Source organism: Oncorhynchus tshawytscha, linkage group LG24, assembly GCF_018296145.1.
Source record: "Oncorhynchus tshawytscha isolate Ot180627B linkage group LG24, Otsh_v2.0, whole genome shotgun sequence".
Lineage (NCBI taxonomy): Eukaryota > Metazoa > Chordata > Actinopteri > Salmoniformes > Salmonidae > Oncorhynchus > Oncorhynchus tshawytscha.
In genome coordinates this window covers 32,663,610-32,690,296 of record NC_056452.1, presented here as the reverse complement: position 1 = coordinate 32,690,296, position 26,687 = coordinate 32,663,610, and the positions used below count along the sequence as shown (strand labels likewise).

Here is a 26,687-nt window from a genome sequence, read left to right as displayed (position 1 = left end):
AATTTAAATGTGATCATCCTTGAGATGTCACTACAACTTGGAGTCCACCTGTGGCCAATTCAATTGCTTGGGCACGAAAGAAACACACCTGTCTATATATAAAAAAACATTTTTTTTAAAAAAAGGTCACACTGTTGACATGTCAGAGAGACTGAGGGAGTACAGGGCTTAGTATGTCTCGCTCTCTCTCTAAAAATAGATTTTGGCTTGGAAAAGTTGAATATTTTCAGAAGGAGTTGGGTAATTGGTTAAGAGCGGAGGATTGGAGGGAAAAGAGAGGTTGAAAAGACTAAAGGAGGCAGAGGATTGGAGGGAAAAGAGAGGTTGAAAAGACTAAGGGAGGCAGAGGATTGGAGGGAAAAGAGAGGTTGAAAAGACTAAGGGAGGCAGAGGATTGGAGGGAAAAGAGAGGTTGAAAAGACTAAGGGAGGCAAAGGTTTTAATCTGTTGAAGCTGGAAATAACAAGGGTCTGTCGAGGAAGATGAATTTCAAGCAGAGACAGGCGATACTGTATCAGTTGACAAGTAGAAAAGGTTATTGTACAATGTTGGCAGAAATGGCATTCAACACTGTGCTACATTATTACCGTAGCAACAGTTTTACAATACCCTGATGATTGATCCTACGCATTTAATTATAATTATTTATTTTATCCGGCAAGTAAATTAAGAAACAAATACTATTTACAATGATGGCAAGAGGCCTCGTGGAGCTGGGGGCTGGGATTAAAATGAAAGTATGTACTGTGGGAACACCTGCTCTGTCCATGACAGACGGACCAGCTGAAAGCAGTGATCCCTTATTGGATGTCACTTGTTAAATCCACTTCAAAATCAATGTAGGCGGAGGGACCGGTTTAAAGAAGGATTTTTAAGCCTTGAGACAAGTGAGTCATGGATTGTGTGCCATTCAGGAGGTTGAATGGGCAACAAAAAAAATATTTCAGTGCCTTTGAACGAGGTATGGTAGTAGGTGCCAGGCGCACCGGTTTGAGTGCATCAAGAACTACAATGTTGCTAGGTTTTTCACCCGCAACAGTTTCCCCGTGTGTATCAAGAAAGGTCCACCACCCAAAGGACATCCAGCCAACTTGACACAACTGTGGAATGCATTGTAGTCAACATGTGGAACACTCTCGACACGTTGAGTCCAAGCCCCAATGAATTGAGACAGTTCTGAGGGCAATGGTGGGTTCAACACAATATTAGGAAAGTGTTCCTAAAGCGTGTACACTGTATGTAGCCTTAGAAATAAGGTTAATGAAATCAGAGGCTTGCTTACATCAGATAACATTCATATATTGACCATCTCTGAGACTCAGATACTTCCTTTGATGATACAGTAGTAACAATGCAAGAGAAGAGACAGGAATTCCTACGGTGGAGGTGTTACTGTTTATGTTCAGAGCCATATTCCTGTAGTGTTTCAGGGGTGAAAGATGTGAAATCCCAATGAATTAACAATCAAAAAAGTGTTGAACATAAGATAGTGGGCATTACAATCAGTAATATCTTATATTATCAGTTCAGAATGTTGTACTTAAATGTTTGAAAATATACCATGTACATCTGAAATGTGCCAAAGTGACTGAAAAAAAAAGTTATGACAGAGTGAATAACAAAATCAAAATGGGGAGGTCAAGGCCCGTGGGCATGTGCCCTTCTTGCCGAGTCTATATAGTATATGTTCATGATTACTACGAGTTTAGATAGCTGACTAGTCCAACTTACCAATATAAACATTGTTAGCTGACATGGCTAATTGAGTGACTCAATTCAAAAGTATTTACACAACAGTCACTTTTTGACAGTATCCCTTTCGATCTAAACAAACGTTCCTAAACATGTTTGCCCATGGAAGGAAGGGGTAAGAAAGTGACTTTTTTGCCAAAACATTCAGGAGATAAAACCAATTACCCCACCATACCATGACATCTGGAAAAGACAAAACGTTGAATTTGATATAATAGGAAAGCTTACAAACAGTGTTGTCAAACTATACTAAATGGTCGTGGCATGTCAGAGTAAAAATAAAATAAAAACACACAAATATAAAAACGCAACATGTTAGGTGTTGGTCCCATGTTTCAAGAGCTGAAATAAATAAAAAACAGAACATTTCTCAATTTGTGCACAAATTTGTTTACATCCCTGTTAAGTGAGCATTTCTCATTTGCCAAGATAATTCATCCACCTGACAGGTGTGGAATATCAAGAAGCTGTTTAAACAGCATGATTATTACACAGGTGCACTTTGTGCTGGTGACAATAAAAGGCCACTAAAATGTGTCACACAACACAAATGCTACAGATGTCTAATGTTTTCAGGAAGCGTGCAATTGGCAGAAATGTTGCCAGAGAATTGAATGCTCATTTCTCTACCATAAGCCACCAACATGGTTTTAGAGAATTTGGCAGTACGTCTAACCGGCCTCACAATCGCAGAACACGCGTATGGAGTCTTGTGGGTGAGCGGTTTGCTGATGTCAACGTTGTGAACAGAGTGCCCCATGGTGGTGGTGGGGTTATGGTATGGGCAGGCGTAAGCTACGTGCATTGAACACTATTGCATTTTATCGATGGCAATTTGAATGCACAGAGATACCATGACGAGATCCTGAGGCCCATTGTCATGCCATTCCTCCGCCGTCATCACCTCCTGTTTCAGCATGATAATGCACGTTCCCATGTCGCAAGGATCTGTACACAATTCCTGGAATCTGAAAATGTCCCAGTTCTTCCATAGCTAGCATACTCACCAGACATGTCACCCATTGAGCATGTTTGGGATGCTCTGGATCAATGTGTATGACAGCATGTTCCAGTTCCCGCCAATATCCGGCAACTTGACAGAGACATTGAAGAGGAATGGGACAACATTCCACAGGCCACAATCAACAGCCTTATGGTAGTGAAACCAGATACGGACTGGTTCTGATCCACGGCCATACCGTTTTTTATTTTACATCTGTGAACAGATGCATATCTCTATTCCCATTCATGTGAAAGACAGATTTGGGCCTAATGAATTTCAACTGACTGATTTCCTTATATGAACTGTAACTCAGTAAAGTCTTTGAATTGTTTGCGTTCATACTTTTGTTCATTTTTTTTTTGTTACCTTTATTTAACTAGGCAAGTCAGTTAAGAACAAATTATTATTTTCAATGACGGCCTAGGAACAGTGGGTTAACTGCCTGTTCAGGGGCAGAACGACAGATTTGTACCTTGTCAGCTCGGGGATTTGAACTTGCAACCAACCTTACTAGTCCAACGCTCTAACCACTAGGCTACCCTGCCGCCCCACATTGAATGACACTAACTGGATTGTTAGATTTCAGAGTAGCGTTTGAGGTTATTGATCATATATTGTTATTGAAAAAAATAAGAACTTGTTATGGCTTTACATGACCTGCCATAACATGGTGGGAGAGTTACTTATCAAATAGAACAGAGCATTCATCATCAGCTACAGTACCAGGCAAAAGTTCAGACACTCCTACATTTCTTTATTTTTACTATTTTCTACATTGTACAATAATAGTGAAGACATCAAATCTATGAAATAACACATATGAAATCATGTAGTTCAACAAATCAAAATGTATTTTATATTTGAGATTCTTCAAAGTAGCCACCCTTTGCCTTGATGACAGCATTGCACACTCTTGGCATTCTCTCAACCAGCTTCACCTGGAATGCTTTTCAAACAGTCTTGAAAGAGTTACCACATTATGCTGAGCACTTGTTGGCTGCTTTTCCTTCACTCTGCGATCCAACTCATCCCAAACCTTCTCAATTGGGTTGAGGTCGGGGGATTGTGGAGGCCAGGTTATCTGATGCAACACTCCATCACTCTCCTTTTTGGTCAAATAGCCCTTACACAGCCTGGAGGTGTGTTGGGTCATTGTCCTGTTGAAAAACATATGATAGTCCCACTAAGCCAAAACCAGATGGGACGACATATCACTGAAGAATGCTGTGGTAGCCATGCTAGTTAAGTGTGCACTGAGTTCAAAATAAATCACTGACAGTGTCACCAGCAAAGCACCCCCACACCTCCTCCTCGCTTCACGGTGGGAACCACACATGCAGAGATCATCTGTTCATCTACTCTGCATCTCACAAAGACATGGTGGTTGGAAGCAAAAAATCTCAAATTTGGACTCAGACCAAAGGACAGATTTCCACAGGTCTAATGTCCACTGCTCATGTTTCTTGGCCCAACCAAGTCTCTTCTTCTTATTGGTGTCCTTTAGTAATGGTTTCTTTGCAGCAATTTGACCATGAAGGCCTGATTCAGGCAGTCTCATCTTAACAGTTGATGTTGAAATGTGTCCGTTACTTGAAGTCTTTATTACTTTTTAACTTTAGTTTATTCAGTAAATATTTTTTCTTAGCTCTTTCTTGAACTGCATTGTTGGTTACGGGCTTGTAAGTAAGCATTTCATGGTAAGGTCTACACCTGTTGTATTCGGTGCATGTGACAAATAAAATTAACTATGAAGCATTTATTTGGGCTACAATTTCTGAGGCTGGTAACTCTACTGAGCTCTAATGAATCCTCTTTAGCAGAGGTAACTCTGGGCCTTCCTTTCCTGTGATGGTCCTCATGAAAGCCAGTTTCATCATAGTGCTTGATGGTTTTTGCGACTGCACTTGAAGAAACTTTCAGTTCTTGACATTTTCAGGATTGACTGACCTTCATGTCTTAAAATAACGATGGACTGTCATTTCTCTTTACTTTTTTCAGCTGTTCTTGCCATAATATGGACTTGGTCTTTTACCAAATACAACTGATTGGCTCAAATGAATTATGAAGGAAAGAAATTCCACAAATTAACAAGGCACACCTCTTAATTGAAAAGCATTCCAGGTGACTACCCACATGATGCTGGCTGAGAGAATGCCAAAGAGTGTGTAAAGCTGTCATCATGTCATAGTGGATCTGCCACTCTGCCAAAAAAATAATGTTTAGACTTAATAACATATTGTATCACAGCACCTCTCCTCTCTAAAGATCTCATTTAACAATATGAATACTATCTTGTCTCTCCAATATATAACTCTGAAATCAAAATAATCAACATAATTATCTTGTCTATAATTGTCATGTATGTGTGTGCATTATGTAGACCCCAGGGAAGAGAAGCTGCTGTATGTGCAGTATCTAATGGGGATCCTAATAAACTAAACTGCAGAGTGAACAGCAAGAAAGTGCTCGTGACTGTGGTTGAGCAACTGCTCTCTCCTTGAGTGATAGGGGGCAGGGCTTGGTGTGGTTAGCAGCATGCAGCAGGAAGGAGAGGGAGAGAGAGGATTTCAAGTAGCAAACGGAGCAAACTATAAAAAAAACAGACATTTAGCAAACCAAAACATTAAAATACAGTTATGCAAAAAGCCAAACCGGTCCGTGCTTCAGTACCACCCTTCCCTAGCGGGAACACTAGCCCCCTTTATCCTTTATGAATGGGTTGACACTGGAAGCCCTTACTGTTTTATGTAACTAGCTAGATAACATTTATTTCACTAAATTCAAACTAAATCTTCTCCTCTGCTTCTTTCCATTTGAAGTTACAACGCTCGTGGAGATTGTGTCCTTTTCTGCCTTGTTGTTTAAACCAAAAGATAAGCTAGCTATACAACTACCGCCCTTTTAACTATACTTTAGCTAGCTAGGTATACAACTAACCCCATTTTATCTATACTTTAGCTAGCTAGGTATACAACTAACCCCATTTTATCTGTACTTTAGCTTTAGCTAGCTAGGTATATAACTAACCCCCTTTAATCTATACTTTAGCTAGCTAGGTATACAACTAACCCCATTTTATCTATACTTTAGCTAGCTAGGTATACAACTAACCCCCTTTTATCTGTACTTTAGCTTGCTAGGTATATAACTAACCCCCTTTAATCTATACTTTAGCTTTAGCTAGCTAGGTATACAACTAACCCCCTTTTATCTGTACTTTAGCTAGCTAACTTTCGTTTGCTACCTGAGAAGCTAATGTGTGTCGAATCTGTGCTGACAGATTGAATTCAAACAAAATTCACCAGCAGGTGCCTGGGTCGTCATTTATAACCTTTGCGTACATTTCACACTCAAGTCCAGCATGCACTATTTCTGAAAATTCTGTACACAAACAAAAAATATTGACATTTATAAACTTGGTGCACACCATACATACGCATTTTCCCGTTATAAATTAGACTGGAAGTAAAACTGAGTGCGAATGAACGGACATTAAAACTCCACCTGCAAAATGACCTCCATACACTTTTTATGGTGACAATAACCCCTTTTGTTTTGCTGAATAACGTGACTATTGGCATTAGGCAGTCTCTAAAAGAAAGAGAAAAGGCAACGTATCACATTGCCTTTAGAGCTGTGGGCAGAAAGTGTGGATATTTTGCAGTGATCTTTTCCCCCAAACTTAAACAAATAGTCTGCTCATTCTGAACATTTGAGTGTATATTCAGAACTATTTAAAAAGTAGGGTAATTAGTACAGCCCACACTTCTATGCAAAATACAAATTGTTGTTTAATATTTTTCTCATCAACAGATTGTGTTCCGATATCCTGCTTTGCTATAGGCTCAGAGATGAAATAGGCACGGATGTCACAGCAATACTGTAGACTAATTATATACGGTCATATTTGACATAAGCAACGGGTCCATTTATTGTAAACATTCTGCCACACATCTTTTGCAGCAATTTATGATGTATCTGGTAAAGGACTGTAAGTTTCTGAAAGAGAGAGAACCATGACAAAATGGTTGTGGACCTGTCAGCAATAAGTTTGAATTCAAACATTTTTATATAATGGACTGCCCACCAATTCTGAAATAATGTCTAGGGCAGGCTACCAAAATATAATCAACTTACATTCACATACATAGTAAGGCTGGGAATGACCAGGGACCTCACCACACTGAGGGGCATCGCCATATCGTCACCATAGAGGGATCTCACCATACCATATTACCACCATACTGAGGGACCTCACCACACTGAGGGGCATCGCCATATCGTCACCATAGAGGGATCTCATCATACCATATTATCACCATACCATATTATCACCATACCATAGACCTCACCATACTGATAGATCTCACCATACCATATTATCACCATACTGAGGGACCTCACCACACTGAGGGGCATCGCCATATCGTCACCATAGAGGGATCTCACCATACCATATTATCACCACACTGAGGGGCATCGCCATATCGTCACCATAGAGGGATCTCACCATACCATATTATCACCACACTGAGGGGCATCGCCATATCGTCACCAAAGAGGGATCTCACCATACCATATTATCACCATACTGAGGGACCTCACCATACCATATTATCACCATACCATATTATCACCATACTGAGGGATCTCACCATACCATATTACCACCATACTGAGAGACCTCACCATACCATATTATCACCATACTGAGAGACCATACCATATTATCCCCATACCATATTATCACCATACCATATTATCACCATACTGAGGGACCTCACCATACCATATTATCACCATACCATATTATCACCACAGAGGGGCATCGCCATATCGTCACCATAGAGGGATCTCATCATACCATATTACCACCATACTGAGGGACCTCACCACACTGAGGGGCATCGCCATATCGTCACCAGAGGGATCTCACCATACCATATTATCACCATACTGAGGGACCTCACCATACCATATTATCACCACACTGAGGGGCATCGCCATACCATATTATCACCATACCATATTATCACCATACCATATTATCACCATACTGAGAGACCTCACCATACCATATTATCACCATACCATATTATCACCATACTGAGGGACCTCACCATACCATATTATCACCATACTGAGAGACCTCACCATACCATATTATCACCATACCATATTATCACCATACTGAGAGACCTCACCATACCATATTATCACCATACCATATTATCACCATACTGAGGGACCTCACCATACCATATTATCACCATACTGAGAGACCTCACCATACCATATTATCACCATACTGAGGGACCTCACCATACCATATTATCACCACACTGAGGGCATGCCATATCGTCACCATAGAGGGATCTCATCATACCATATTACCACCATACTGAGGGACCTCACCACACTGAGGGCATCATATCGTCACCAGAGGGATCTCATCATACCATATTATCACCATACTGAGGGACCTCACCATACCATATTATCACCATACTGAGCCCTCACCATACCATATTATCACCATACTGAGGGACCTCACCATACCATATTACCACCATACTGAGGGACCTCACCATACCATATTATCACCATACTGAGAGACCTCACCATACCATATTACCACCATACTGAGAGACCTCACCATACCCTATTATCACCATACCATATTATCACCACACTGAGGGGCATCGCCATATCGTCACCATAGAGGGATCTCATCATACCATATTATCACCATACTGAGGGACCTCACCATACCATCACCATACTGAGAGACCTCACCATACCATATTATCACCATACTGAGAGCTCACCATACCATCACCATACTGAGAGACCTCACCATACCATATTACCACCATACTGAGAGACCTCACCATACCATATTATCACCATACTGAGAGACCTCACCATACCATATTATCACCATACCATATTATCACCATACTGAGGGATCTCACCATACCATATTATCACCATACTGAGAGACCTCACCATACCATATTATCACCATACTGAGAGACCTCACCATACCATATTATCACCATACTGAGAGACCTCACCATACCATATTATCACCATACCATACACCATACTGAGGGATCTCACCATACCATATTATCACCATACCCTATTATCACCATACTGAGAGACCTCACCATACCATATTATCACCACACTGAGGGGCATCGATATCGTCACCATAGAGGGATCTCACCATACCATATTATCACCATACTGAGAGACCTCACCATACCATATTATCACCATACCATATTATCACCATAATGAGACCTCACAATACCATATTATCACCATACTGAGAGACCTCAACATACCATATTACCACCATACTGAGAGACCTCACCATACCATCACCATATTACCATACCATCACCATACTGAGAGACCTCACCATACCATCACCATACTATCACCATACCATATTATCACCATACTGAGAGCTCACCATACCATCACCATACTGAGAGACCTCACCATACCATATTATCACCATACTGAGAGACCTCACCATACCATATTATCACCATACCATATTATCACCATACTGAGGGATCTCACCATACCATATTATCACCATACTGAGAGACCTCACCATACCATATTATCACCATACCATATTATCACCATACTGAGGGATCTCACCATACCATATTATCACCATACTGAGAGACCTCACCATACCATATTATCACCATACCATATTATCACATACTGAGAGACCTCACCATACCATATTATCACCATACTGAGAGCTCACCATACCATCACCATACTGAGAGACCTCACCATACCATATTACCACCATACTGAGAGACCTCACCATACCATATTATCACCATACTGAGGGACCTCACCATACCCTATTATCACCATACTGAGAGACCTCACCATACCATATTATCACCACACTGAGGGGCATCGCCATATCGTCACCAGAGGGATCTCATCATACCATATTATCACCATACTGAGGGACCTCACCATACCATATTATCACCATACTGAGAGACCTCACCATACCATATTATCACCATACCATATTATCACCATACTGAGGATCTCACCATACCATATTATCACCATACTGAGAGACCTCACCATACCATATTATCACCATACTGAGAGACCTCACCATACCATATTATCACCATACTGAGGGACCTCACCATACCATATTATCACCATACCATATTATCACCATACCATATTATCACCATACCATATTATCACCATACCATATTATCACCATACCATATTATCACCATACCATATTATCACCATACTGAGAGACCTCACCATACCATATTATCACCACACTGAGGGGCATCGCCATATCGTCACCAGAGGGATCTCATCATACCATATTATCACCATACCATATTATCACCATACCATATTATCACCATACTGAGAGACCTCACCATACCATATTATCACCATACCATATTATCACCATACCATATTATCACCATACCATATTATCACCATACTGAGAGACCTCACCATACCATATTATCACCATAATGAGACCTCACCATACCATATTATCACCATACTGAGAGACCTCACCATACCATATTATCACCATACTGAGAGACCTCACCATACCATATTATCACCATACTGAGAGCTCACCATACCATCACCATACTGAGGGACCTCACCATACCCTATTATCACCATACTGAGAGACCTCACCATACCATATTATCACCACACTGAGGGGCATCGCCATATCGTCACCAGAGGGATCTCATCATACCATATTATCACCATACTGAGGGACCTCACCATACCATATTATCACCATACCATATTATCACCATACTGAGATACCTCACCATACCATATTATCACCATACTGATCACCATACCATCACCATACTGAGAGACCTCACCATACCATATTATCACCATACTGAGAGCTCACCATACCATCACCATACTGAGAGACCTCACCATACCATATTACCACCATACTGAGGACCTCACCATACCATATTATCACCATTCACCATACTGAGAGACCTCACCATACCATATTATCACCACACTGAGGGCATCGCCATATCGTCACCATAGAGGGATCTCATCATACCATATTATCACCATACTGAGGGACCTCACCATACCATCACCATACTGAGACCTCACCATACCATATTACCACCATACTGAGGGATCTCACCATACCATATTATCACCATACTGAGGAATCTCACCATACCATATTATCACCAAACTGAGAGACCTCACCATATTATCACCATACTGAGAGACCTCACCGTACCATATTATCACCATTCTGAGAGACCTCACCATACCATATTATCATATTATCACCATACCATATTATCACCATTCTGAGCACCGACAATCCAGGGAATGCCATGGATGACAAAGTTTGACAAAATATGCCCACGAAGGACTTCTGCACCTTCCTGTTCAAGTGAACACAGCACAAGGTGAGTCCAAAAATGTTGTATATTGCTGCATAAATGATGTAATATGCCAGGGATATATGTATACTGTAGCTAAGAAAGCTAAGTGTATGTTGTGTAGTAAGCGGTTAGTAGCCCATGTGCTTCACCCTAATAATTTGGTCCCTTTTCCCCCTCATAGTTTCACCTACTGTTCTGACTTGGTGTTGCACATGTAGCCTATAGCCTGTTTTAGAGAAATGATATCATTGAATATTGTAAGAGCTTTCACTGTCTGTTTATATGCCCCCTTTATTTATCCTATGGTTCTGACTTGGTGTACAGGAAGAACACTGTAAGAATGGCCCATGTTCTGAATTCTGTCGCTGTACATTTCAGGTGCTGAACAAATAGTTATATTGACTACGTCCGTCTTAGCTCGTTTATTAATGTCTTAATCTAAATGACCAATTGCCTCTTATCGTTCCTTTATGCCATAGTTTGTACATCTCAGTTGTCATTAGAAACCACATTTGTTTAAGCAAATCAGCCATATCAGCTATGTTTTTTTTTTAAGGCAGTAAATTAAACTGAAGGAACTGTTTCGCTGCCAAATAAGGCTGCGCTGAAAGCCAGGTATAACAGTGGCAAGGTGTATGGACAGCTTTATGTAGGTCCTAACAGTTTGTGGGCACCTGTAAACACACCGCTTGTCACCGGTATAGTGCAATGAATGTATTGTTTAGTGTTATAGCTTTCCTGGCATGCATAAAAAAAAAAGTTTGCTCCAAGATTTAGATGCTAAAATTGCCATTGCATACTTGTCAAGCAGATGGATTATCTTGGCAAAAGGAGAAATGCTCATTAACAGGGATGTAAACAAATTTGGCCACAAAATGAGAGAAATAAGCTTTTTGTGGGTGTGGAAAACTTCTGTGATCTTTCGTTTCAGCTCATGAAATATGGGACCAACACTTTACATGTTGCGTTTACATTTTTGTTCAGTATAATAAAATAATGTTCTATTCTAATTCTGTGAAACTGACCTCATCATTGTGGTTTCACGGTTGTTGAGAAACTAACTGCAAAACTATCACGAATGCAACCTAATATATAATATATATTTATTTCTATGAGCGAGCATGAGAATGATGGTGCTGCTTATAACGTTTGTGCTCCAACTGAACAGCCAGCCCACAAGCCACTAGCTAACAAAACAAAAAGGAGAACCAAATAAATTCACTAACAACAATTGAACAGTTTCAGTTAAGTTGCTAGTCTTTCTTTTGACTAGTCTAGTCATATTTCACAAAGAAAACAATTTATGTTGTCGTTGGTAAACACATAGCTCCACCCACCTTGTCAGCCGGTAACCGGAAACGTCCCCACTTCCGCTTTCAGACCCTTTTCTTAGCTAGCCAATATGCTAACAATAGCGCCTAGGTCAACAAGCTTTTTTTCTCTCCAGATAATTTATTTAAAACATCCCCCCCCAAAATATTACGTTCATAATTGATCAGTTTGAACTTACGATTAGACGCCAAGTAACTATACAATCAAATATTGGTCATAGTTCTCCAAACCACACCATGATGGTGATACACTGAGCCACAGCAATAAGACGAGGAACCAAGATGATTTGGTCGAGAAAAAAATAATGTTCATCTGCTCCCACTGCCAGCTATATACGCCATGGCTCCTTCACAGAGCAAGCGCAGGAGTAGGTGGGGCACTCAAACAAACCATTTTCCAGGACGCCTCTATCCCGTTGGGAACTGGCTGTTGTAGTTTTTACATAGTTTATTGTCTCGTCTCTCTCCAGTCTATGGGAACGTGTAAATAAATCCTCGACGACTACATCTCCACGCCTACCATTTGCCTTTGCTGTTTCCATGCCGTCATTGAAATATATCGGGGAAACCATTTTTAATCTGAAAATCAGCCAATCATTACAAGCCAAAGGGGCGGTAAACTCCGAGGTGTTGTCCAATGAGCGAAAGTATTGATGTCCGTGGGTGGTGTTGTGTATCTGTCAGTCAGTTTCAGAAGCGGAGAGAGAGGATCATAGAGGAAAAAGCTCTCTGGCTACGACTTTTGTCGAATTCACATACCAACATCTAAACCGAACCGGGGTCAGTGGACAAACGCTAAAAAATAAATAAAAACAACTGGAAAATTGTAGGATTAAATGATTTTATGGATTAATTTGAACCTTTTCTTTCGTCGAAAGAAAACATTCTCAACTTGACTTCATAGGTAAGGGATCGTGCTTTTTGCATGCCTTAGGACGGGGTGAAAAAAAATATTACCGACTTGGACTACATTGAATTTCGATGCCTGGAAAAAAAAAACGGATTGTAATGTGATCAAATTTAATCTAGGGGGGATGAATGAAACATCAATCGTGAACATGGAATCGTAACTCTTAAATGCACACGTTAAATCTAACATTTAATCGGTGAATCGTTTTATTTTATGAATAGTGTAACACCTAGGCTTTACCCATTTCCTCGTTTTAAAAATGACATACTTTATTTATTGTGTTGGAACAATGCGACTTGCCAACGTCATTCATTGTAACCTGCCGTGTTGTCGACTTGTTTCATAATGGTACTGAGAGGATCACTTTCTACTGGGCCAGCGACCCACTGTTGTGGTGGAATTTTTTTTTAAAACACGACGATTCACTTTCTAATGGTGTGTGGCTGCCTGGTAGGCATCGAATAGCTTTCGTTAACTGATTGGGAGAAAATGCTGCCTTGTTGGAGTCAGAGCTAGTCCTCCTTACGTAAGACTATGCCTACATCAGTAAACATTTCCCCTCGCTTTTTGCATCGACTTCCAATACAGTAACGTTGGCTGCGTTTTTTTATGGAGTTTCACAAGTCAATTGCGAATCTGAACTCGGCTACATTTTCTTTTGTTGCTTTGATTTTTTTTTAAGGCCAGCAACAATGTTGCAATTGAGTCAGAACTCGCTCCTTCTAGTGGCCGTAGTAGTTGTTCTGCTGCAGCTTGACACATTTCGATGTTCCCCCTCGTCGAAATGATTTCGTCCTTTTTATTTGTTGTCTGATAATCCCCGGTAAACACTTATTTTGAGTCGGGGGAAATGACTGGACCAGCGGAGTTGTCTGGGGGTGACATTGTCGCCACCGAGATCGGCAACTCGTCGAGAGCTATTTTGGCTTTACGTTATAACCTCAAAGTGAAATGTGTCACGCCTCCTGAACAAGGATGTAATTCTTGGCGATTATTATTTGTCTAGAATTCAGTGTTTTGAAACGACTTTATTGGGCTCGATCTTGTTGCCAAGTGTTTTGTCAATTTTGCTTCTTTGTCAGAGAGGCACACTTGGATGTACTCGACCGTCAGCAAATTTGTAGAACAACTGCTTCGCTGCTCGTATAGACGAGACGGGGGTGAATCAATCTGTTTTCAATCGTCCTGCAGCAGTCTTACTTTCAATAACTTTGCATTGTTTTGCTCTCATAGAATTAACGTTGTAATGACAAGTGCTAGTTCTTGGTTAGGGTTGTCGAGTGTAGTTTTATCGCACTATTTGCTTACCGATCTCTGTGGAGATAGCCAGCAGATTCCGAGCCTACTGTTATGCTTCGAGCTTATACTGAGCTGCACTGGGGTCTGAAATGGCCATCATGATCTGATTTAACACCCTATTCGGACAGGATTAGTTTTAGAGGTGAGGTTGGGTAACGTAATTATGTGCAAGAGCACAAAACGCCATATCTGTAATTGTAGGACCGTCCGAATCTGCCATCTCTAATTTTTACATGGCAGAAGTAACAATTCTCAAGTTTGACAGGTGTTGCTCACGGTCTGAGTAAGAAAATAATGACATTCAATAAATTGAATGAAGTGCTGTACATAAGCTATATATGAATGACCTACATGTATCAACTTTCACAGCGAATGCTTTTATATATATGTTTTGTGTGAATGAATTGAAAAATATCACACATTTTTAACCCTTGCTGTTAATAGATGGCCAAGCAGCAGCATTCAACTGACCTAAACGTTTGGAAATGATAAGTTAACTTTCTCATCCATAGCCTTAAAAACACATCTCAAGTGCAAGAGCACTCTTTAGCTCACCTCTGACGGCAGCGGGCATTTAGGACATACTGTGCGTCGCTAAAATATCCCAATGATTATAATCAAACTTTCTCAATTCAAATATTATGACTGCACTATTACCAAAGTTATGAGTGTGGCATGTTGAAATATCTTCACTCCTAGAATACAAACCTTCAGGCTTCAATAATAACTGTCAATTTATTTGAAGAACAAAAAAAAAAGTATGAATTACATGGGGCAGTTTTGGGGGAAAAAACGAATTCCGTCCGAATCGTCCTCTGGAATAATGGACATTGTGGAGTAATAATTACATAACCAACCTTCTCTAGTAATACTAGTCCCGTGTGAATAGGGCTTAAGACACAAGATGTGGGTCAGAATTGTTTTGTCTCGGAACCATTAGTTTTCCCATAAAGCTGCTCTTTTTATCCCCACGCTAGCTACCAGTAGCCACAGCAGCCATTATGAAATGGCACTTTGCGTTGAACAACAAAGGAGTTTGACTGTCCACAATGGCAGAGGTGGCTACTGCTAGCTAGCATGAGAATGAAAATGGCAGAGGTGGCTACTGCTAGCTAGCATGAGAATGAAAATGGCAGAGGTGGCTACTGCTAGCTAGCATGAGAATGAAAATGGCAGAGGTGGCTACTGCTAGCTAGCATGAGAATGAAAATGGCAGAGGTGGCTACTGCTAGCTAGCATGAGAATGAAAATGGCAGTTTTCAGGAAAACTACCAGTATTTCATTTTCTTTCGGTTTATCAGTTTGGATATAGGCAACATTTGGAATACAGTTGCACATCCCAGGTATGTTTTCCGATCCATATCTCGCGCCTGTTCGCGGTGTGTTTTTACACTTGGTCCCTTACAGGTTTTTTGTTGTTGGACTTTGTACGATTTGCTTAATAATTTTGTGCAGTGTGAACACTCCAAAGGAACTCAGACCCCTCAAAAGAGCCCCCCTGACAGGAACCGAACAGTTCCCTTTTTTAGGGCAATGTGAACACAGCACCCCAGGTTGGCTTTTCATTATTCCCGCACCCTACACTAGACTACTACAAAGCCATTTCCCCTGCCATAAACTCTCTCACATTGGGGACACAATAGAGAGATGATGATCTGTGCTGTTTTTGAATAGGCCTATTGATTAGCGATCGTCAAGGATGCACGGAAATGTCCAAATATGTGTGGAGTTTTTAGTTCAGATTCTTTGTTTTCAATATGTGATCTATAGGCTAAGATAGCTTCATAAGCTGTTTATTCTATTGTGGGGTTTGAATAGTGTGAGAAGTCAACATATTTGGTGACAATCACAGCATAGGATACAACATCCTTTCTTAAAGGGCCAGTAGCCGACGATGGGTGTACGATTTTTACATTTCAGCATCATTGCATCTGCAGTTATTCTTCTGCTATTTATTCTGTTACGATTAACATGTAAATATTATTTTAGTATTTAAAATCTAGCCGGTGATAAAACATTCTGATGGAATGGCTTTGTCCTGCACTTTGTAAAAACCCAGAGTGCATTTGGTGAATGTTGGAAAAAGATATTGGTTCCTTTCTAAACATAGCAATGTGAACGCAAAGTGTATTCGGATCGCAAAATGGGTGACGTGAACTGGCAAAATAGTTCTCATCCAAAGGGTATCGTGAACTGGCAAAATAGTTCTCATCCAAAGGGTATCGTGAACTGGCAAAATAGTTCTCATCCAAAGGGTATCGTGAACTGGCAAAATAGTTCTCATCCAAAGGGTATCGTGAACTGGCAAAATAGTTCTCATCCAAAGGGTATCGTGAACTGGCAAAATAGTTCTCATCCAATGGGTATCGTGAACTGGCAAAATAGTTCTCATCCAAAGGGTATCGTGAACTGGCAAAATAGTTCTCATCCAAAGGGTATCGTGAACTGGCAAAATAGTTCTCATCCAAAGGGTATCGTGAACTGGCAAAATAGTTCTCATCCAAAGGGTATCGTGAACTGGCAAAATAGTTCTCATCCAAAGGGTATCGTGAACTGGCAAAATAGTTCTCATCCAAAGGGTATCGTGAACTGGCAAAATAGTTCTCATCCAAAGGGTATCGTGAACTGGCAAAATAGTTCTCCCAAAGGGTATCGTGAACTGGCAAAATAGTTCTCATCCAAAGGGTATCGTGAACTGGCAAAATAGTTCTCATCCAAAGGGTATCGGGAACTGGCAAAATAGTTCTCATCCAAAGGGTATCGGGAACTGGCAAAATAGTTCTCATCCAAAGGTATCGTGAACTGGCAAAATAGTTCTCATCCAAAGGGTATCGTGAACTGGCAAAATAGTTCTCATCCAAAGGGTATCGTGAACTGGCAAAATAGTTCTCATCCAAAGGGTATCGTGAACTGGCAAAATAGTTCTCATCCAAAGGGTATCGTGAACTGGCAAAATAGTTCTCATCCAAAGGGTATCGTGAACTGGCAAAATAGTTCTCATCCAAAGGGTATCGGGAACTGGCAAAATAGTTCTCATCCAAAGGGTATCGTGAACTGGCAAAATAGTTCTCATCCAAAGGGTATCGTGAACTGGCAAAATAGTTCTCATCCAAAGGGTATCGTGAACTGGCAAAATAGTTCTCATCCAAAGGGTATCGTGAACTGGCAAAATAGTTCTCATCCAAAGGGTATCGTGAACTGGCAAAATAGTTCTCATCCAAAGGCAAGAGCAGTTTGAATACAAAAACAACTTGAGTTATTTAGCTTTTTCTTACCCCAGAGTTCACTTTAAAGTGGACCGAGTTCGGTTCTTTTCAAGAGGACTATATGTGAAAACACCCTTAAAGGGATAATCAACCACAAGCTATATAAATTGCATTTATTAACATCTACATTAGTTTTTTTGAGAAGTTTATTTTATTACAGACAACTTAATGCATACTTTTATATTATGGAAGCTGGAGAAAAAAATGAACAAATTATATATTTAAAAAAAAACTGCAAAGTATTTTTCCAGAGTGTACTATTAAATACATGTAATTTTGTCCTTGAAACCTTTAATTGAAATGCTGTAGAATTCCATTAATTCCTATGGAGGACTGCTCCTACTGGGGGGTGCCAATATGGCCGACTGGTGGCTTCAAAGCCTCTCACTGGCCAATACGTACTATCAGCAGTCCAGGGTATATATAGATTTTTGTCATTGGGAGCATTGTGAGATTTTACTTTAAAAATAAATATATATATTTAACACGTTCTCATTTACAACAGCGACCTGGCCAAGGTAAAGCAAAGCTTGTTCGACACATACAACAACACAGAGTTACACATGGAACAAACAAACGGTCAGTCAACAACACAGAGTTACACATGGAACAAACAAACGGTCAGTCAACAACACAGTAGGACAATATATGTACAGGGTGTGGAAATGTAGAAGATTAGGGAGGTAAGGCAATAAATAGGCCATAGAGGTGAAATAATTAGTAGTTGGGTGTGCTATTTACAGATGGGCTGTGTACAGGTACAGTGATCGGTAAACGGCTCTGACAGCTGATGCTTAAAGTTAGAGAGGGAGATATGACTCCAGCTTCAGTGATTAAAAAAAAATAATAATAATAATTTTGCAATTCATTCCAGTTATTGTCAGCAGAGAACTGGAAGGAAAGTCGGCCAAAGTAAGTGTTGGCTTTGGGGATGACCAGTGAATTATACCTGCTGAAATATACCTGCTGCTACTTAAGGTTAAAGATAGAGAACGACCAACATGGATTTTTTTCCGGGCTGATGCAGATTTTTGGGGGTCAAGGAGGACAAAATAATGGTAATTTTATTTGAATGGTAAATCTCTTGATAAACTCAGTAAATTAAGATGGAAAAGACCTACCTCCAAATTCGAAACAACTCAATTGGCTTGTTCATCTATCTGTCAAGAAATAGTCAAGTTAGAACCCGGCCAACTCCACTCCCTTTCACATCTCTTTCCATCGTTTATATCGCCTGGTGACGTTTACTGCTACTATGAGAACTACCTCAATGGCGATGACATCCGCTACCAAGCCATAGATGTGCATAATATCTAATAAGGAGAGCGTGGGTAGGAAAAAAATATGAAACAACGCTGCACTTTGTCTGAGTGACTCATCTGCCAATACTTTGAGAAGTGAGAACGCACACGAATGTCTTGGTCTATAAACACGCAGGAAGATTCTTAGGTAGCTAAAGCTATTGCCAACCTTCTTCTCCCTATTAAGACAATCGCCTAATCTGACGATCAACTGTCAATTTACGTATCCGATTGCGGCTGGTCAGATCAGCAGTAAATAGCTAACGTTACACTGCAAGTCAGATGGCTCGTTGCTGAAAACGGTGCATGTTAAGAATGATAACCAGCTAACGTTAGCTGGCTACGCTGGATATTAGCTCCTATCATGATATCTTAGCACCATGTTTATCTAGCCAGCTAGCTAGCGTAGTAGCTAATATAGCTAGCTTATGCCACAGATGAACGGGTCAGTTATAGTAATCTTTGCTAACAGGCCACATAACTATCAGTTTAGCTAGCTTGCTTATTGCATGCATGTCGACACAAGCCTTATTATTAATAAACTAATATTTGCAACAGGAGTTTGATTCTGGTCACTGGTCATTCATCCGTTTCTCAATACTGTACATTTCTGTTGGAGAATCTCCCCACTAGACATTCCTCAGCAGTGCGCAGGCTGTGTGTGGCGGCTGGCATAGCAGCAGCTTTGCTATGTAGAGGGACGATCGGCTAACCAGAATTTTGACTTCGATACCAGTATTAAAATACTCTATACCAAAACGATACAGAATCTATACTGTACCACTGCCTAAAAAAATCTACGTATTAGCTAAAGTCATAAAATAACCACGGGACTTTAAACATTTTTTTTTTACATTGAATGATGAGAACTGGTAAAACAACTTAAAATAGAATATATTCTATTCTGTATTTCATTTCTTTACAAAATAAAACCCCATTAAATAACAGAATATCTTAAATGTACCTGATGCAAAACCATATGAGACTCGGAGCATACAAAATAATTGTACAATTACATTTAAACCGTTTTTAAATGGTAATTTGATACATACAGTGCCTTCGGTAAGTATTCAGACCCCTTGACCTTTTCCACATGTTAAGTTACAGCCTCATTCTAAAATGGATACAACAAAAAAAAACATCTTCATCAATCTACGCCCCGTAATGTCAAAGCAAAAATAGGTTTGTAGAAATGTTTGCAAGTGTATATTAAAAAAACGGATATCTTATTTGCATACGTTTTCAGACCCTTTGCTATAAGATTTGAAATTGAGCTCTGGTTGTTTCTACCTGTGGTAAATTCAATTGATTGGGCATGAGTAGACAGTGCATGTCAGAGCAAAAACCAAGCCACGAGGTCGAAGGAATTGCCCGTAGAGCTCCGAGACGGGATTGTGTCGAGGCACAGATCTGCGGAAGAGTACCAATATAATTATGCAGCATTGAAGGTTCCCAAGATCACAGTGACCTCCATCATTCTTAAATAGAAGAAGTTTAGAACCACTAAGACTCTTCCTAGAGCTGGTCGCCCGGCCAAACTGGGCAATCGGAGGAGAAGGGCCTTGGTCTGGGAGGTGACCACGAACCCGATGGTCACTCTGACAGAGCTCCAGAGTTTTTCTATGGAGATGGGAGAACCTTCCAGAAGGACAACCATCTCTGCAGCTCTCTACCAATCAGGCCTTTATGTTAGAATGTCCAGACGGAAGCCACTCCTCAGTAAAAGGCACATGACAGCACACTTGGAGTTTGCCAAAAGGCACCTAAAGACTCTCAGACCATGAGAAACCAGATTATCTGGTCTGATGAAACCAATTTGAACCCTTTGGCCTGAATGCTAAGCGTCACGCCTGGAGGAAACCTGGCACCATCCCTACGGTGATGCATGGTGGTGGCAGCATCATACACTGGGGATGTTTTTCAGTGACAGGGACTGGGAGGCTAATCAGGATTGGGGGAAAGATGAACGGAGCAAAGTACAGAAAGATCCTTGATGAAAACCTGCTCCAGAGCGCTCAGAACCTCAGACTGGGGCGAAGATTTACCCTCCAACAGAACAACGACACTAAGCACACAGCCAAGCCAACGCAGGAGTGGTTTCGGGACAGGTCTATGAATGTCATTAAGTGGCCCAGCCAGAGCCCAGACTTGAACCCGGTCGAACATCTCTGGAGAGACCTGAAAATAGCTGTGCAGTGACGCTCCCCATCCAACCTGACAGAGCTTGAGAGGATCTGCAGAGAAGAATGGGAGAAACTCCCCAAATACAGGTGTGCCAAGCTTGTAGCGTCATACCCAATAAGACTTGAGGCTGTAATCGCTCCCAAAGGTGCTTCAACAAAGTACTGAGTAAAGAGTCTGAACATTTATGTAAATGTCATATTTCCATTGTATTAAAAAAATATATATTTTTGCAAAAATAAAATGAACTGTTTTTGCTTCATCATTATAGGGTATTGTGTGTAGCTTGATGAGGGGGAAAAACTATTTAATCCATTTTAACATAACACTAACAAAATGTGGAACAAGTCAAGGGGGCGGCAGGTACAGTGCCTTGCGAAAGTATTCGGCCCCCTTGAACTTTGCGACCTTTTGCCACATTTCAGGCTTCAAACATAAAGATATAAAACTGTATTTTTTTGTGAAGAATCAACAACAAGTGGGACACAATCATGAAGTGGAACGACATTTATTGGATATTTCAAACTTTTTTAACAAATCAAAAACTGAAAAATTGGGCGTGCAAAATTATTCAGCCCCTTTACTTTCAGTGCAGCAAACTCTCTCCAGAAGTTCAGTGAGGATCTCTGAATGATCCAATGTTGACCTAAATGACTAATGATGATAAATACAATCCACCTGTGTGTAATCAAGTCTCCGTATAAATGCACCTGCACTGTGATAGTCTCAGAGGTCCGTTAAAAGCGCAGAGAGCATCATGAAGAACAAGGAACACACCAGGCAGGTCCGAGATACTGTTGTGAAGAAGTTTAAAGCCGGATTTGGATACAAAAAGATTTCCCAAGCTTTAAACATCCCAAGGAGCACTGTGCAAGCGATGATATTGAAATGGAAGGAGTATCAGACCACTGCAAATCTACCAAGACCTGGCCGTCTCTCTAAACTTTCAGCTCATACAAGGAGAAGACTGATCAGAGATGCAGCCAAGAGGCCCATGATCACTCTGGATGAACTGCAGAGATCTACAGCTGAGGTGGGAGACTCTGTCCATAGGACAACAATCAGTCGTATATTGCACAAATCTGGCCTTTATGGAAGAGTGGCAAGAAGAAAGCCATTTCTTAAAGATATCCATAAAAAGTGTCGTTTAAAGTTTGCCACAAGCCACCTGGGAGACACACCAAACATGTGGAAGCAACACAGCTCATCACCCTGAACACACCATCCCCACTGTCAAACATGGTGGTGGCAGCATCATGGTTTAGGCCTGCTTTTCTTCAGCAGGGACAGGGAAGATGGTTAAAATTGATGGGAAGATGGATGGCGCCCAATACAGGACCATTCTGGAAGAAAACCTGATGGAGTCTGCAAAAGACCTGAGACTGGGATGGAGATTTGTCTTCCAACAAGACAATGATCCAAAACATAAAGCAAAATCTACAATGGAATGGTTCAAAAATAAACATATCCAGGTGTTAGAATGGCCAAGTCAAAGTCCAGACCTGAATCCAATCGAGAATCTGTGGAAAGAACTGAAAACTGCTGTTCACAAAATGCTCTCCATCCAACCTCACTGAGCTCGAGCTGTTTTGCAAGGAGGAATGGGAAAAAATTTCAGTCTCTCGATGTGCAAAACTGATAGAGACATATCCCAAGCGACTTACAGCTGTAATCGCAGCAAAAGGTGGCGCTACAAAGTATTAACTTAAGGGGGCTGAATAATTTTGCACGCCCAATTTTTCAGTTTTTGATTTGTTAAAAAAGTTTGAAATATCCAATAAATGTCGTTCCACTTCATGATTGTGTCCCACTTGTTGTTGATTCTTCACAAAAAAATACAGTTTTATATCTTTATGTTTGAAGCCTGAAATGTGGCAAAAGGTCGCAAAGTTCAAGGGCGCCGAATACTTTCGCAAGGCACTGTAGCTTAGTGATTAGAGCGTTGGGCCAGTAACCGAAAGGTTGCTGGATCAAATCCCCGAGCTGACAAGGTAAAAATCTGTTGTTCTGCCCCTGAACAAGCAGTTAACCCACTGTTCCTAGGCCGTCATTGTAAGTAAGAATTTGTTCTTAACTGACTAAAGGTTAAATATATATATAATAATTATTATTATTATTTCCGAATGCACTGTTTATATGTTACATAGTCCCCAGGCCACAGTCAAATCAGTACCAGTCAAAGGTTTGGACACCTACTCATTCATTTTATATTTTAGATTCTTCAAAGTAGCTACACTGTGCCTTGATGACAGCTTTGCACACTCTTGGCATTCTCTCAACCAGCTTCACGAGGTAGTCACGTGGAATGCATTTCAATTAAAAGGCGTGCCTTGTTAAACGTTAATTTTAAGGAATTTCTTTGCGTAATGCATTTGAGCCAATCAGTTGTGTGACAAGGTAGGGGTGGTATACAGAAGATAGCCCTATTTGGTAAAAGACCAAGTCCATATTATGGCAAGAACAGCTCAAATAAGCAAAGATAAATGACAGTCCATCATTACTTCAAAGACATGAATGTCACTCAATCAGGAACATTTCCAGAACTTTGAAAGTTTCTTCAAGTGCAGTCGCAAAACCATCAAGCACTATGATGAAACTGAAACTGGCTCTCATGAGGACCACCACAGGAAAGGAAGACCCAGAGTTACCTCTGCTGCAGAGGAGAAGTTCATTAGAGTTACCAGCCTCAGAAATTGCAGCCCAAATAAATGCTTCACAGAGTTCAAGTAACAGACACATCTCAACATCAACTGTTCAGAGGAGACTGTGTGAATCAGACCTTTATGGTTGAATTGCTGCAAAGAAACCACTACTAAAGGATACCAATAAGAAGAGACTTGCTTTGACCAAGAAACACGAGCAATGAGCATTAGACCGGTGGAAATTTGTCCTTTGGTCTGGAGTCCAAATGTGACATTTTTGGTTCCAACCGCGGTGTCTTTGTGAGATGCAGAGTAGATGAACGGATGATCTCTGCATGTGTGGTTCCCACCGTGAAGCATGGAGGAGGAGGTGTGATGGGGTGTGGCTGCTTTGCTGCTGACACTGTCAGTGATTTATTTAGAATTCAAGGCACACTTAACCAGCATGGCTACCACAGCATTCTTCAGTGATACGTCATCCCATCTGGTTTGGGTTTAGTGGGACTTTCATTTGTTTTCAACAGGACAATGACCCAACACACCTCCAGGCTGTGTAAGGGCTATTTGACCAAGAAGGAGAGTGATGGAGTGCTGCATCAGATTACCTGGCTTCCACAATCACCTGACCTCAACCCAATTGAGATGGTTTGGGATGAGTTGGACTGCAGAGTGAAGGAAAAGCAGCCAACAAGTGCTCAGTATATGTGGGAACTCCTTCAAGACGGTTGGAAAAGCATTCCAGGTGAAGCTGGTTGAGGGATTGCCAAGCGTGTGCAAAGCTGTCACCAAGGCCAAGGGTTTTTTAAGAGTTAAAAAAAACTTGAATGAGTAGGTGTGTCAACTTTTAAGACTTTTAAAGATAAGAGCATCTGCTAAATGACTCACGGCTGTAAGTTGCTCTAGATAACAGCATCTGCTAAATTACTAAAATGTCAATGTAATTAGATCACCACAACAGTGAAGATGCCACTTGAGTTGTGTGCTAGTAAACAAACACCACAGGACCGAGGATGTGATGGGCCTGGGGACTTCTGTAATGTGATTGTCCTGGGGACTTCTGTAATGTGATTGGCCTGGGGACTTCTGTAATGTGATTGGCCTGGGGAGATCTGTAATGTGGTTGGCCTGGGGACTTCTGTAATGTGATTGGCCTGGGGACTACCGTCTGTAATGTGATTGGGCCTGGGGACTTCCGTAATGTGACGGGCCTGGGGACTACCATAATGTGGGGCCTGGGATCTTCTGTAATGTGACTGACCTGGGGACTGGGGAGGGCCTGGGGACTACTGTAATGTGATTGGCCTGGGGACTTCTGTGATGTGATTGACCTGGGCTTGAGACTCTGTAATGTGATGGCCTGGGGACTCTGTAATGTGATTGACCTGGGGACTACCGTAATGTGACGGGTCTGGGGACTACCGTAATATAACGGGCCTGGGGACTGGGGACTACGTAATGTGACGGGTCTGGGGACTTCTGTAATGTGACGGGCCCTGGGGACTTCTGTAATGTGACGGGCCTGGGGACTACCATAATGGGGGCTGGGGACTCTGTGATGTGACGGGCCTGGGGACTTCCGTAATGTGATTGGTCTGGGGACTACTGTGATGTGATTGGGGACTACCGTAATATGACTTGGACGTCTGGGGACTACCGTACTGTGACGGGCCTGGGGACTACCATAATGTGATGGGCCTGGGGACTACCGTAATGTGATGTGACTGGCCTGGGGACTACCGTAATGTGATGGGGACTACCGGCCTGGGGACTACCGTAATGTGACGGGGGACCTGGGGACTACCGTGTGACGGGTCTGGGGACTACCGTAATGTGACAGGGGGACTCTGGGGACTACCGTACGGGTCTGGGGACTACCGTAATGTGACGGGTCTGGGGACCGTAATGTGACAGACCTGGGGACTACCGTGGGGACTACCGTAATGTGACGGGCCTGGGGACTACTGTAATGTGACGGGTCTGGGGACTGAATGTGACGGGTCTGGGGACTACCGTAATGTGACGGGTCTGGGGACTACCGTAATGTGACGGGTCTGGGGACTACCGTAATGTGACGGGTCTGGGGACTACCGTAATGTGACGGGTCTGGGGACTACTGTAATATGACGGGTCTGGGGACTACTGTAATATGACGGGTCTGGGGACTACCGTAATGTGACGGGTCTGGGGACTACTGTAATATGGGGCTGGGGGTCTGTAATATGACGGGTCTGGGGACCGTAATATGACGGGTCTGGGGACTACCGTAATGTGACGGGTCTGGGGACTACTGTAATATGACGGGTCTGGGGACTACTGTAATATGACGGGTCTGGGGACTACTGTAATGTGACGGGTCTGGGGACTACTGTAATGTGACGGGTCTGGGGACTACTGTAATATGACGGGTCTGGGGACTACCGTAATGTGACGGGCCTGGGGACTACTGTAATATGACGGGTCTGGGGACTACCGTAATATGACGGGTCTGGGGACTACCGTAATGTGACGGGTCTGGGGACTAC

At 41.6% G+C, this 26,687-nt stretch overlaps 2 protein-coding genes across 4 annotated transcripts in view; one reads left to right on the top strand and one right to left on the bottom strand.

The window, feature by feature from the left end:
- ggps1 (geranylgeranyl diphosphate synthase 1) overlaps nt 1-13,055 on the bottom strand; it is a 30,908-nt gene extending 17,853 nt beyond the window's left edge. For 2 of the 3 annotated variants that reach the window (XM_042305694.1, XM_042305693.1), the window contains exon 1: nt 12,573-13,055. The gene's annotated coding sequence lies outside the window, so the exon portion shown is untranslated. The remainder of the gene's footprint in view (nt 1-12,572) is intronic. The other variant, XM_042305695.1, reaches the window with a different exon arrangement.
- Nucleotides 13,056-13,251: 196 nt separating this feature from the next.
- LOC112237455 (AT-rich interactive domain-containing protein 4B) overlaps nt 13,252-26,687 on the top strand; it is a gene marked incomplete in the record, with an annotated part of 163,348 nt that continues 149,912 nt past the window's right edge. Inside the window, 1 exon segment of the mRNA XM_042305692.1 lies at nt 13,252-13,470.